The sequence below is a fragment of the Andrena cerasifolii genome, chromosome 4 (genome assembly GCF_050908995.1).
Source record: "Andrena cerasifolii isolate SP2316 chromosome 4, iyAndCera1_principal, whole genome shotgun sequence".
Taxonomy (NCBI): Eukaryota; Metazoa; Arthropoda; class Insecta; order Hymenoptera; family Andrenidae; genus Andrena; species Andrena cerasifolii.
The window spans coordinates 2587941-2602537 of record NC_135121.1 but is presented as its reverse complement, the minus strand read 5'-3'; the positions used below and the strand labels follow the sequence as shown (position 1 = coordinate 2602537).

Genomic DNA, 14597 nt, shown 5'->3' with positions numbered 1-14597 from the left:
GCAAGCCGCGTGGAAGGGCTGCTCAAAGCCAATGAAGCAGCGGGCATGGAAAACTCTAGTAGTGTGCGCGTAGGCTCATACCCGTAGGGTAGGCGTAAATGACTGGGACTCTTGGGGGCCCCAATGCTCGGTGTACACAGGGTTCCGTTTCCTCGACTTACGATATGTCAATTACTATTGAAAGGTAGAAAAAACTCCAAGTCGCCTAAGGATACAGTTAGTATTTAGATTATTCCCTGCTCATAAATGAATAAAATTGCAGTGGCAAGTCGGCGAACACATGGTTGACAGTTGCCGAAAAAGTGCTGAAAGTCACGTCCGTATCGTAAACAGCAGTTTATATTATATACCCAGCAACCTGAATAGAAGACGTCACGAGACTGTTTCATCCTTCCGCTTTCTTTAGTATTTAACTCACGAGTCGTAGACTTATAAACTTTAATGTTCCTGGAGGACGACGTACAAATTATACAGCTTGTAGCGATGCTTAACGGCCAATATAAATTGCCATGTACACTGTGAATGACAATTCGGTGCTTTCTTTCCCTTCGTTAAAAAGAACGCAGTGAGAGTACATACAATGAGAGATATAATTGTGAATTACTTTCTCAGGGTGGGACTGTTCAAGTCTATTCGATCCAATTATATAATATTACTGTTTAATCCTTAATCAATTCCTGTTTATTTTCCCAATTCTTAAAATGTAGAACACCGGGCCCTAAGAGCCTACACGCACACTACTAGAGTTTTCCCCATCCGTTGCATGTCGGTTGCTTCATTGGCTTTGAGCACCCCCTTCCGCGCGACTCGTAGAAAACGCTATGGATGCTCGGGCTCTCGGACTGCCCATCGGGGCATCGCTGCTGTATGGCAATGCCCATTTATTTTAAATGGACACATAGCCGTAACCGATGGGTCACTCGTTCTGTGTGTCTAGTTGAACGTAAATTCGTAGCTAAGAATTAAACTGTTCATCACTGAACAGTTTTTCTAGAACCGAAATCCTTGCCCAGTTGGGCATACACATACAGACATATGATTTGCACATCTGTCACGCAGAATGTTTAAAAAATATTGGGCTTATTGCTTGCATACTGCATACTGTTTCTGTTAAAACGATTGAGTCCGTTTACTGCATCGTGCTATTAACACTTGGAATTGTGTAAGGTTTTGAAAAATGCCCCTTTTAGTCAGTCAGGCTTTACCGAGTGTTCGCTTCTTGCGGGAAATATTTGTACAAAGCGTATAGTATACGAAGCGACCTCCGACCTTAGTTCGTTTTCAAAGTAAACGTTCGACGATTCGCGGACAATATATATGCTCGAAGCTTTCTCGATTAATTATTAAGAGTCTCTTAAAAATTATGTCTATACGAAACCTGAGATATAAATCTGGAACCTAATCGGGAGTGTGTCCTAATCTGTGTTTAAACCTTTCCCAATTTCTTACTCTCAAAATCTGCCACTCTCTAAAATTTGCCGCCCCCAAATGTTCCACCCCTGAAACTAATAGTTTATGATCCAAGAAAACCTGAGTATAAATATTTTTTACATTTTTCTTCTAAGTTACGAATTCAGTTTAAATATTGTTGGCACGCCTACTTATAAAGTTTAAATAGAGTATAACGGAAAAAATGTACGTTGATAAAATTCGAACTGGACCAAAGTATTACAAAAATACAAGCACAATTCCTAAGGTACATACTTGTTGGGAAACTCACCAAATAATGGGTAATATTTGAAGCAGCAGCTTATGAAACAATTTTTATTAATACTACAATTAGATGCTACCTGAACCATAACATCAACTGTACCTAAGTTAGAATCATTTAGGATATTATAACTTTTTCCATATTCGCAATGCATTTAAAAATCTGATAATTTTGTTATACTTTTGATTCTAAAGAAAGATAAAGAAAGCAAAAAAGATAAAGTAATAGATTTGTATTTTTATTTCAAGGTAAATTTGTTTTATTATTTCCTTCGTAAATACAGTGCGGAACGATGTATAAATTAGATAAACTGCTTTACAAGAGAAAAATATAGATAATTCTGTCTTTCAACTTTCGACAAGTACATACATTTCTCCATACATGTAAGCGTAAAGGATCTTTTCGCCGTATATCGTACATGATCAACACAAATATATTTCTGACATTTCAACGAAGAAATGTTTATACATTACGAGAGGAACTGACTTTATTAACACGTTAACTGCCACGGCACTTTTCAGGATTCCGGTGTAAAAAGTCAATTTAAAAGCCACTGATATATTACGAATTTCATCGTAGCTGCACAAATATCGCAAGTAACCAAAGTACGAGGTAACTGGTACTTGGCGTCCTAGGCAATAACGCAAACTACGAGTTATCTGGTAGTTTGCAGTCAACGTGTTAAGATTATAAAACGTTATTATCACTATTTCTGCTTTATTCATTTTTTTTAAACAGTGCTCACATCATATAACATTACGAAAAAATAAAATTAATACCGATTGAAAGCTTCTATGAATTTTTATCTTATTTCACAGGTTACCGGAGGAACCCTTTTGAGAAAGGTCACTATTAAGACGTTGCTGTACAGTCGTACATTTTTTGTCGTTAATTTCCCACAATTAATTCCTTTTTTAAATGCCATATCTCCAGGAAAAAACGAAGAATGCTATTTTTTAAATTGATTCAATAACCAGTGTCAAAACACAGGCAGCAGTTGAGGATGCAATATTATTCACTTCAGCAATACTTAACATTCGTCACAAATTAAAAGAACATTACCGCGATTTCAAAACGACTGTGTTTAAAAGGTATTAGTTTGATATGAAACGTAAATAGCAGGAACGACAAATTAACACGTTTGCATATTATTTCCCTTGTTTTTTTAAACATTAAGATTCAATGTTTTTCAAGTCATTCAAATTAAAAAATTGAAGTTATACATAAACTATTTGCTTGGGCTGTACTACGGTATGACCCAACCACCGGAATGAACCGAAATTTTTAGGGGTTGGGCGGGTGGAGGAGAGAACCTCTAATATAAAATTTTATCTGCGGGTATCTGCTAGTTTCTGAGATATTAATAAAAAACTTTCGGCATAATACATTGAAATCTACCTACACTAGCGGACATAAAAGTTACCACTTTTTCGATTTGTTAAATTGTTGTTATTTTTTAGTATACATTTGGGACTGTGGCATGTTTAATATGCATATTCTGATGGAGAATTTAAAGCTGTATAAAATCCAGTTAAAGTTGAATTTATTTAACTGACAAACAAAAGTGGTATATGACAATGAACGGGGTAACACATTTTTTGAGCCGACAAAAAAGTTACCACGTTTAGTAACTTTCTAGGTTGTCCTAAAAGCAAAAGTATTAGTCCACAAAATATTAAATTTTTTTATATTTTTTAGTTAAATAAATTCAACTGTTACTGGGTTTTATACAGCTTTTAATTCTCTTTCAGGATCTGTATATTAGGCACATACTGCGATTTTAAATTGATATTAAAAAGTAATAGACGTAGGGTGGTTCGAAAAAGTGGTAACTTTTTTGTCCGCTACTGTATACAGACGTTACTAACCCAACCATCTTCTCGTCGCCGTCGACTGTTTCACAGCCGACGATACAATGTACGATATCCGCCTCGAAATTTATGTATAGGAATAAAGTAACAAAAACTGGACGCGAACGGTCTTCACCAAGCCAAGTGCGATTGTCGTTGAGGCCTTTGCTCTTTTGTCACGTACTTAGTTTCAATATTTATTATAATGGCTTCATCATCAAGTTACGATGTTGCCCTTATTCCAACAGAACGCATTCCACTTTCCAACTTCTCCCGGGTATTAGTATTGGTTGGGGCTAGGGCAGAGGGAGGGGCGCGCGCCCGCTTGCGGGCGCGTAAAGCATGGTACTGAACCGATGTGAGTTTGGGAATACTATAAAAAATATATAAAAAAAATTATGTTAAACGATTTTATTAAAAATGTAGTAAAAACTAAATTAAAATGCACTAAAAACTAAAAAATAATTCTATTCTTGTACTTCAAATTTGATGGTGTTAATATCACTTTAAATAAAATCGTGGGACACGATATTTCATAACGGGATATGAATCACTTTAATACTTCAACTTCTGGTTGCACATGGTGCCTCACGAGTTTATTTAAAGTGATATTAACACCATCAAAATTGAAGTAAAAGAAAAGAATTATTTTTTAATTTTTAGTGCATTTTAATTTAGTTTTTACTACATTTTTAATAAAATCGTTTAACATAATTTTGTTTATATATATTTTTTGTTTTCTACTTTTTAGTGTTTGTGGATTTACATTTCACAGCTCAGGCTTCTTTACAAATATCTTTTATTGTTGTATACAGTTTAACAGTTTGCTTAAACGTTGTAATTCTACAGTCACTAAAAAATAATTCTTTTCGTGTACTACAATTTCGATGGTGATATACTACGAACGCCTGCAAAGTTTTAGTTTTACTATTCGCACATACGTGGCGGATCATTTTTCGGAAATCGCGATGCGACTAGCGTCCCGAACGCAGCGGCTTTTTGTCGTTTTCGTAAAGAACGCGAGTGGCTCATTTCAAGTCGTTTGGATTTGTGGTTGTGGCTTATATTTATTGATGACTGGGTAATTTTTCACCCGCTCGGGCTTGATTTTTTTTTTTAAATATTGTATTGTCATCCAAACTACGCACGCTTGTAAAAATAACTGGATAGTTGGAAGTGGGTTAAATTTGAGTTGCCAGATTTGAACCATACAAACATACAAACAAACATAGAAACAAACATACGAACAAACATAGAAACAAACATACGAACAAACATACGAACAAACATACGAACAAACATACGAACAAACATACGAACAAACATACGAACAAACATACGAACAAACATACGAACAAACATACGAACAAACATACGAACAAACATACGAACAAACATACTGTTACGAATTACAACAGTTAGATTCTGTTTATAAAATTATTTATTAATAAAATGGTGTCCCTCTTTTTGTGTCAAGACAATTAAGTCATTTACAACCGGGATAGGGACTTCGGTAGCACGAATAATTAGATTACACGAGTGAACTTTCTTGTTTGAGACCAGACTATCAACTGAGGCTCCGCGCCGAAAAACTCTTCCTTTTAAAATGCTGGGTAGAGAGGTTTTCACCCTCTACCCTCGAATGGCCAAGATGGAGGGAAAGCCCAAATATACACACAATCCAAAGTGCATTGCTGACGAAGTCCAGACATTGGCATCGGCGGAAAGACATTACAGCGTAGACCTTGAAAATCCTTGGGCTTCACGATTTCGAGGACTGCTCTTGTGCCCAAGGGTTACTGCCTAGTCCCTCGCCAGATGAGCGTGTCGAGCTCAAGGGAGGTCTCCGCCTTAGTTGTTTGCCAAAATGCACGGCCAACATGCGGGACTACATCTGGGTTTGCTTACTAAAACTTTCCCTGATCTGGCCGTTCGTTACGCACGTAACAATACAAACAAACAGACATTTAAACTAACAAATACCCGCAGCAAATATTTTATATTAGACGTTCTCCCCCCCCCCCCCCCCGGTCCAATCCCTCTAAATTTCGGTTCATTCCGGCAGTTGGGTCATACCGTAGTATATCCTTTGCTTGCGACAATCAGTAATTGTTGCAAGTTTAAGAACCTTGGCGATTCTAATATTAAACAAGCAGCAATTCGTCGTGGATTGGCGCAAGCTATTGCTAACCTGCTACGAATTATACATACTTATACCTGAAAGTTTCACCGATTGCCGTCAGGGGATATATGAACAAATTTCCTGTGTGTCGTGACTGTGACGCGAATGGTCACGATTAGCGATTGCCAGAGACTTTCATTAATAATTCAACGCAATACATATGTTGCATTCGAGAATGGTCAGAAAGGCTTGGATTCTAGACTAAAAAAGGAATTTTTACTATATGAGAGGTGTAAAAGAAGAAAGTTGCCATGAATTCTATTCGACGTTAAATTTTGATTTTATATAAATTGTTGACAAACATTCAATGCACATCTCAGTTTCTACGTATGCGAATCATAACGTTACAAATAGGCTAAATATATACATGTATAGACATAGGTATATACAGTTAGTAAAAGAAGTATTTGGACGCTTTTAAAATCGCACAACTTTTTTAGAATTGGTCCAAACGACATGAGTTTTTCTTTAGAAGCTAGAAAGATTAGTTTGCTAACTGATGTGATTTGTGGTTTTGAAAAAAATTGCAACTGGTCGGAATAGCGAAAAAAATAGTAAAGGTCGATTTTTCAACTTTTAATATGAGCCTGTAATAAAAATTCAAAAAACCCGTTTGTAGATTGAAGTAAGTTATATACATGCCTAAAATTTCATCAAAATCGGTTAACGTTACTCTGAGCTACGAACGCTTAAAGATCGCAGAATAAGGTCGAAAATCGCGAAATTCCCGAAATTAAAGATTTTCGACCTTATTCTGCGATCTTTAAGCGTCCATAGCTCAGAATAAGGTCGAAAATCGCGAAATTCTCGAATTAACGATTCGCTATTTACAGGAGGCACCCACATTTTTTAAGGTAATTGTTCGGTCTGTATATCCCTTCATAGACCGAGAGCCAGTGAACATTTTTCGCACGTCATTTTTTAATGAAAATAATTTCAACGTCTGAAATGAAATCGTCTGGCAGTCGGGTGTTAGAACAACGACTCGAGGGCGGATTTTGAAAGTACGAAAAAAACAGTAAAATTACGTCATTTTTTAATGGCCGATTTTTTGTGTGATAATTAATAACATAATGGTAAGTTATAAAAAATGTTGACAGACGTGTTTATTAGAACTTAAGGGGTGTCAGACGTTCATAAAATTGCATTTTTACAATGATCATTTACGTTAGAGATAAATGGCGGTATCTTTCTTTAAACTTTAAGTTAGAATCCCTTTAATACTACTGTACAATTCCCAGACAAACATTTTTTACCTCGAAATTCATTTTTGAGCCACCACGAATGAGACGTCCACACTAGAATACAGGGTCATCCGTTAAAACTGCAACCTAGGCGCGCGCGAACAGACGAAATGGCAACACGGCCTCACGGACGCATTCCGCTAACCATTCACCGGCCCGGTGTTCGGTGGGCTGCCAGCGACCGCTGGACAGCAGTGATGCCCGAGCTTCGAAAATTTTAGAATGTTTTAAACTTTTAGCTATTCAACGCCACGCCTATACCGGCTTCCGTTAATGTCATTTTTTGGAACGATGCGCCATTATTGTGGCTTTTACACACAGGTGGCGAAAAATCTCTCTGTACAGGGATATAGCGCCGCGGTCAACCCTGTCGTAGCTAATTTTTTTAAAATTAAGACGGGTACGAAACCAGTCGACATTGTTCTCAAACCTCATCACAGTGATTTGGGGTGCGAGTGGTAAACCGATCATAAAAGCGGAGCGCGCGCGGCGCGCTTACCTGGGCCGGGAAATACCGCTCAGCTCTTTGCGACGTTAATTTGAAAGAGACCATCCTAAAGGCAGCTCTCCGAACGCCGGGCCGGTGAATGGTTGTAGTGGAATGCGTCCGTGAGGCGGTGTTGCCATTTCGTCTGTTCGCGCGCGCGTAGGTTGCAGTTTTAACGGATGACCCTGTATGCGTTCACGCTCACCCTTTCCGACGCAGAAGCATACGGGTCTATATAGCTACCATTTCACCCGTCTACATTAGAATATTCGTGCGTGCTCAGCCTTACTCAACGTATACTCATTCAGGTCTGGACCTGGCTTAAGACGTCGGGCTCCTTAATGGCGCAACTGGCCCTCACTGCTTTAGGTAATACAAAACTTTTCGCTAATGGGTTTGAATTTATTATTCTGCAAGCCCTAACTATATTTCACTGAAATTTTGTATCACTGTGGTAGACACATGCGTTACATATTTTTGAAAACAGAACGATGACAGTTTAATAAAGATATCTTTAATACAGACACAGGTATTTATAAGAAGAAGAAAGAAGTCTAAAACTTATACCTATCGGGGCATATTTTGTTGTGTTTGAAAATGTTAATTTTCATTTTTAAAAAATTTTCGTATATAATACTATTTTATAAAAGAAAACTATTAAAAAATACGCACTCATGAGCGTATTACTCATTGAAAATTGATAATTTCTCATTTTTAACTTTTTCTGTCTCGAAAATCGTTAAATGTATTGTAATATAACAGGTTCTGCCATGCACGTTATTTGACAAATATAATAAACTGTGTGTGAGAATACTAGAAAATTATAATAGGAGCAAACAAATTGTTTCAACGATCAAAGTAACATCGAAATTCGGTGCTAGTTTGTGGGAAGTGGGGAGTAGGTAAGATGTTGACTGGAAAGTACCTACAGGCGTGCGAATACTGGTAACTGCAATCAGAGTAACTCGTTGATCTAGCGTGTAAATATACTAAACCTTCATTGCTTCGTTATACAAGGACGCTTTCCGGTGAATATAGTTGAAATGAAGAGAAGGAATTTCAGATTAAATATACGAATATTTTTCATATTTATTCGTAGAATTCATTGTATCGTGATTCTGGATTGTTAGGGTTACTAGTAAGGTAAAGGCAGCAGTAGTTGACCATGTATCAGTAGTTTAGCACTTTTCAGAAAAACGTGAACAATAAGGTTTTTAGAAGTGACGATCTTTTGAACAAAGTGCATTTGACATGCCAAGACATCTACCGACTAAAATCCAAAACACTCAAGTGTGAAGAACATTATGAATAGTATTTGCGAACGTTTATTTACACCAAGGTGAGTAGTGTGTTATATCGTTATTTCCTTAATCATTTTGGTAAGAACAGGTGTATGGTTCAGGTAAAAAAATTCATAGGTTATTATCTCTTTATGACTGAACTCTTCACTTGTTAAACACTCATAGTGTTCTATATTTGATAAATACACCGTTTTTGTTATACTAATATCAAGAACACGTAGTTTGTGGGCTGGTCAAGAAATGACTCTTGTCATTCTAATTGTTTCTAGAAGTTGACAGGTATAGTCAGTTACTATGTATATATTGTGAGTGATTTTTGAGGTCGCTGATTCTGAATCCAACATAGGATTTATAAAATTAATTTATTTAAACAATTTGTTTAACAAATTATATTGTAAAAAAAGTTTTTGAATAAATACTAAAATTTCTGAAACTTAGACATGTTTGTTTAGTTATTTGCCCCGCAGAACACGATTTTGCATGTAACAAAACATGTAATTTTGCAATTATTTATTTAACACAATCGTTTAAACAAATTAATTTTACAAAGCCTATGTCGGATTCGGAATCAGCGACCTCAAAAATCACTAACATATATACAACTTTTTTCGTGCATTTACTCAGTTTCTTTTAATTTCACTTTCCTTTTTAGTTCTAACTTGTTCTAAATTATTTACAATAATCGATGCTAACACAATTACCTACATCGTTGCCTTAATCCTCTTTCTTGTATAGGTGGTCAATTACTGACCAACATAGGGTCAATAGTATTTTCATTTTTAAGGATGGCGAACTTCTGAAGCAGTTAATGAACTTTGAAAAATGGTTCTAAAATTTTTGTAACTTAACTTTTTTAAAAAATCGTTCTCATTATATAATTTAGAAAGCATAAACAGTATCTTTATGGAGCGACTGTCACTATTTAATAACGGAGCAAGTAGTTACTATTGTTTACGTGAGAAATTTCTCTTAACTGGTCAACTACTGGTGCCTTTACCTTAGATCGCCATTTTTATCGTTACTTTGCAATAAATTTGAATTTACTCGCACGTTTTGCCTCGAAGCAAGTGGTGTGTAAGTAATCCATAATGGCTGTCAGTTATTATTGCCCCCTTTTTAAAAGACTGACACGATCGTTTCTGGTGTTCGACTTACGTATTCTTTTTCCTTTGATTTTGTATCGAATTTATCCGACTATCAAGACGGAGAATCGACGAGGTCGTCGCACGACGAAAGTGAGAGGGCTCGAGTAACCCGGAAGGACAAAACGAGTTCTTCGTACTTGTTACAGCGAAGGTCCTGAAGAATGCGTAGGCAGAAAAGTGTCGCTGTTCGGTCAATTCACGAGATGCATTCGAATACCGAGAAATTTTCCGTGATTTATTCCCATTCGGCATTTTTTAACTGTTGGATTAGCATTGGCATGATTTCATGCCGTAACAATGCCTTTGAAGTATTAGAAAGGATAAACTCACACCTTGAATATTTCCGTTGAAACTGAATCTTTCTTTCAATTAACTGAATGTTTTCTTGGACAATTTAAACCATTATTGTTGGTGTAACAAATGACGCTAAATTGTAAAAGTCACAGAAAGCGGAACACTCATTTAGCGAGGTACTTACTCAAAGGTATCGCTTTACACATCACTTGAGTGCAGTGTTCCTTCTCGAAAATTCTTTCTCGAGAACTTCTCGAGAAACTTTATAATTACTTATTTCTTATTTCTCGAGAAATACTGTAATTTCTCGAGAAACTTAAATCTAGGAAAGATATTATAAATCTCATTTATTTTCGTAAATGAATGTATTACTAGTTAATCGCAAACGTATAAACACATTTACAATTTATAATAAATCTTATTAGTAGCATTAGAACCTATATGAATTCCAATAGAAAATCACAGTACAGAAGATTCGATATTATTAACTGCTGAAGGTGCTCTTAAATTCTTATTTAAAAATTTAGAAAAATTGTATACTGAATTGAGTACCTAATGAGTTTCTTGTGGCTATTAAAGAAGAGATATAGAAAAGACGAGATAAGACTATTGTATCCCGTATAAAATTTTTGCAGGATCCAGAATTTCTTCCAAAATGGTCAAAAGGCGCATTTTTCATTTAACAGCCAATATAGATATATATAACGTCAAAACATAAGAGTAACAGATTTTGCCACAAAAAAGAAAGAGATTCGCTGACGCTACATTAGACGCATTGTGCTATTTAAAAATAAATTTTAAAACCAAAAAGTATGTTTCGCTTTGTACAAATTTTGTATTAAATAAATAAATCTACCAATTATATTTAATATCTATTTTTTCATTCGCACATGTTTTGTATAAATTAGACAGGGAAAATCATTTAGTTAAAGTTTTCTTGTGTTTTTGATAAATATTATCAACATTATTCCAAAAATATAATTTTTCCAATATTTTTTTCCATTTCTCGGGAATTCCTGAGAAATGTGATCTCATTTCTGATTTCTCGAGGAACAAAAAATCTGGAGAAATCAGGAACACTATTTAAGTGCACCTCGAGTATTTCCTTGTATCTGTTCCACAAAAATTGCCAACTATAAAAACAGAGATAAACTTGTCCATACTTTTCTCGCAATCACTTAATCCTATGGAAAAGATTGTCGGACTTGAAATGATAACTGGAAAAGTTGATCTTGGCAATTAATTATTCCAACATTACAATCACATTCCATGGATACAATATGGAAAGCATTTACGGCTGCACAGACCTTGAAGGTTATTTCAGAAGAAATAGTTATTATAGCGACTATTCGTTCGTGCAATGATATTTGTTTACAAACTGTTGGAAGTTGTGCGTTCCAGGACTTGGTGAATCTTAACCCAGCGCACAGTGGTACATAATGAGATTTTTTGTTCAAATCACCCTAGGTCGTAATTTTTCAGAAAACTTGACTATCAAACATTAAAAACCCTGTTTATCAATATTGAGTCAGAAAAATCAACTATATTCGGCATATTGGATTCACCACCTTCAATTTCGAAAATCTGACTTTAAATTCGGAACAGGCGGCCAAAAAAGCCCACAGATACTGATCTGAGAAAAGTGCTGTATAATTCGCTGAATATAAAAAAATCAGCAACGAAATTCAAAATTTCGGCCGGACAGATCGATGGCGAATTTAATTGCGAAGAATTTAAAAATAAAATCGTCAGGTTTTATGAAAAATTCCGACCTGCAGGGTGATTTGAGCAAAAAATGTCATTATGTACCACTGTGCGGCGGGAGGCGCACCCCATATTGTAACACAGATTGTCGCCACCAGGTCAAAAATACCCCAAATTGAAACGTAAAAAAACACGGTTTCAGAATATATTCTTTTCAAGTTTGTATCACAATCAAACAAAATTTATGAAATATCTTAAAATCTTTATTAAAGCTCTTTAAAAAATTGTAACAAAAACTCCAAAAGTCTTCATATTTTCGCAACTAGCGCCTCCCGCCGAGTTAAGCGAAAATTGAATTTTTATGAATCCCATTATGAATTGTAAATTGATATAATTAACAGTGTAAATTCTATGCATTTTATCTGTGTAATTTACAATTCAGAACTCCAAAACTTCCAATCACTTGTTTCTCCTGCTTGCAGAGGTTTTTATTATTTTCTACATTTTACTGCAAGATTTTTGTTCCAGCTGCCGAATGCAAATAGAAAAGTTGAGTCTTTCAAATGTATTGTTTCGTGGAGACAGCGTGGGGGGGGGGGGAGGGGTGCGCCCCAATCCCGTCGCGATCTCAACGTTTGCTTTAATCCTTTCCGAATCGATCTCTTTTCAGACCTGTTCTACGGAGGTCTTACATGAATCCACGCGTGATGTAATATCTTTCGAATAAAAACTAAAACGAGTTTGAAAACGAAATCTCCCTGCAAAATAAATTTCTCGAAATACTGGTCAGCTGGCAATGATTATGCAATCTAGAACTTAAGTTTCGAAAAATGCACGTTTACATCCACTGTGTGTTCAAAAACTTTTCCGGCAGGACGAAATATCGAATCACAGGTGAAATCATTTTCGTTCAAAACCTCGATGGTTTCGTCGAATGAAAAATTAGGTCTGAATTGTTACAAATATGTGAACAAATGGAAACACAGCATCGAAAATAGAAATTAACCCATTAGCTGCCACGATCCCCATTCGGGGATTTTCGAATTTTACGTACACCACTCGGCGCCGAATATATATTTGGTACGCCTGACAGTTTAGTTTCATTCTATATATATCAGCCAATACTGCGTGTAGCAGAAAGTGTGTATTCGGTGCTTCGTTTCATTACAACAAGCGAACAAATTTGAAATGCGTCTGGAAGTTGAACGGAACAGAATTGGAATTGCGTCGGGTTACATGTGGACTGTATAGAAAAATGGCATAAATAACAGCTTTTTGTATGTATCAGATAAGGCATATAATAAAAGAAATAGTTTCTTATTAGTTTTCTTTCGTGCAACCTACAACCATCCCCATTTGGGACTTTTTAAAAAATATCGAATATTTTCAAAACAAAAAACAAGTTGAATATAATTATACTGTTACACAACTTTTTGTGCATATATATATAACTTATCCAGCCAATAATTTCAACAAAAAAAATTGGCAGTTAATGGGTTAAACACATTTCTCCCTCTCTTTCTTTCTCTCCTTCTTTGGCACATGTTAAGATTTATAAATATGTACGTATACGTTGTACTTTACTTACTATGTTCGTCCAAGTTCTTGAGCAGACGTAACACTATTAAAGTAACAACTAGCACTGGTATAAAAGAAAGAACGAATAATACAACTTCGATCGCACTTATATAAAGAAAGGGAAATGCAGTGAAACTCCGTCTTTAAGTAAAAGAGAGAAAAAATGTCGATGCGATTCAATAATCATGAATCCACCGCCACATGCCCGAACAACTATCACTGGCAACAGTTCGAAAAGCACTGACCATAGTGAACGAGAGCCCGCTGTTATTCTCTCTCCCCCTCTCTCGTGCTCACTATTTAGCTCATTCTTACTCTCTCTTACAATAGTAGAACAATTCCCTTCCTCCAACATTTTGTCTCCCAGTAACCTCATTCATTCATCCCTTTCTTTCGTTGCCCACATATTCCTTAGTAGTTACCAACGAATGCGTATATAATTTGTAGCAGCGATGAAAATTATCGCGACGTAGACGATATCGTGACACAAATGTTGTTGTTGATCGAGACAGCAATTAAAGTCACCTTTCATTTTGTGTACAGTAAGTGACAGCGCGCGCTATACACTCGTGTGCGTATCTAAACCGGTAGACTACCGCTAGACTATCTAGATCCTTAATCTATCGAATATTCGAAAAAAATCAGTGCAACAATACAAACAGTCTGCAATACCTGGTAAAAAATATTAACCAGTATGGGTGGAGTTGCGTAGTAAGAGTGAACTAACACGAGTCTCATGAATTCCGAATGAAATATAGAAATATCCATATTTCATTCCGAAGCAAGTAAGAAAATTGTAATTCTATTGGTCACAACAGAGTATTATTGGCTACTCTAAAATTAACAATACATGTAACTAATCGTGGCCGTGTTAATTTATTCGTAACAAGTGAATTTGACATGCGAAATTTCGAATTTTACTAAACGGATATTGTGTTAGAAGGTATTGGCAGAAGCAGGTGTCAGTGATCAGTCTTCATTGACTCTTTTCCGTTGGTAGCGTCTTGCCGCTGACAACGGAGCCCAATCGGCTGCGCGGTAAATGGGAACGCGAGAGTGAAACGCCGATCCAACAATTCACATCGGCTGACTAGAACAGCG

At 36.1% G+C, this 14597-nt stretch overlaps 1 protein-coding gene across 1 annotated transcript in view; it reads right to left on the bottom strand.

The window, feature by feature from the left end:
• The window catches only part of Cht7 (chitinase 7), a 127758-nt gene extending 114013 nt beyond the window's left edge, over window positions 1–13745 (bottom strand). The window contains exon 1 of the mRNA XM_076810373.1: window positions 13507–13745. The gene's annotated coding sequence lies outside the window, so the exon portion shown is untranslated. The remainder of the gene's footprint in view (window positions 1–13506) is intronic.
• Between the last annotated feature and the right edge of the window lie 852 nt (window positions 13746–14597).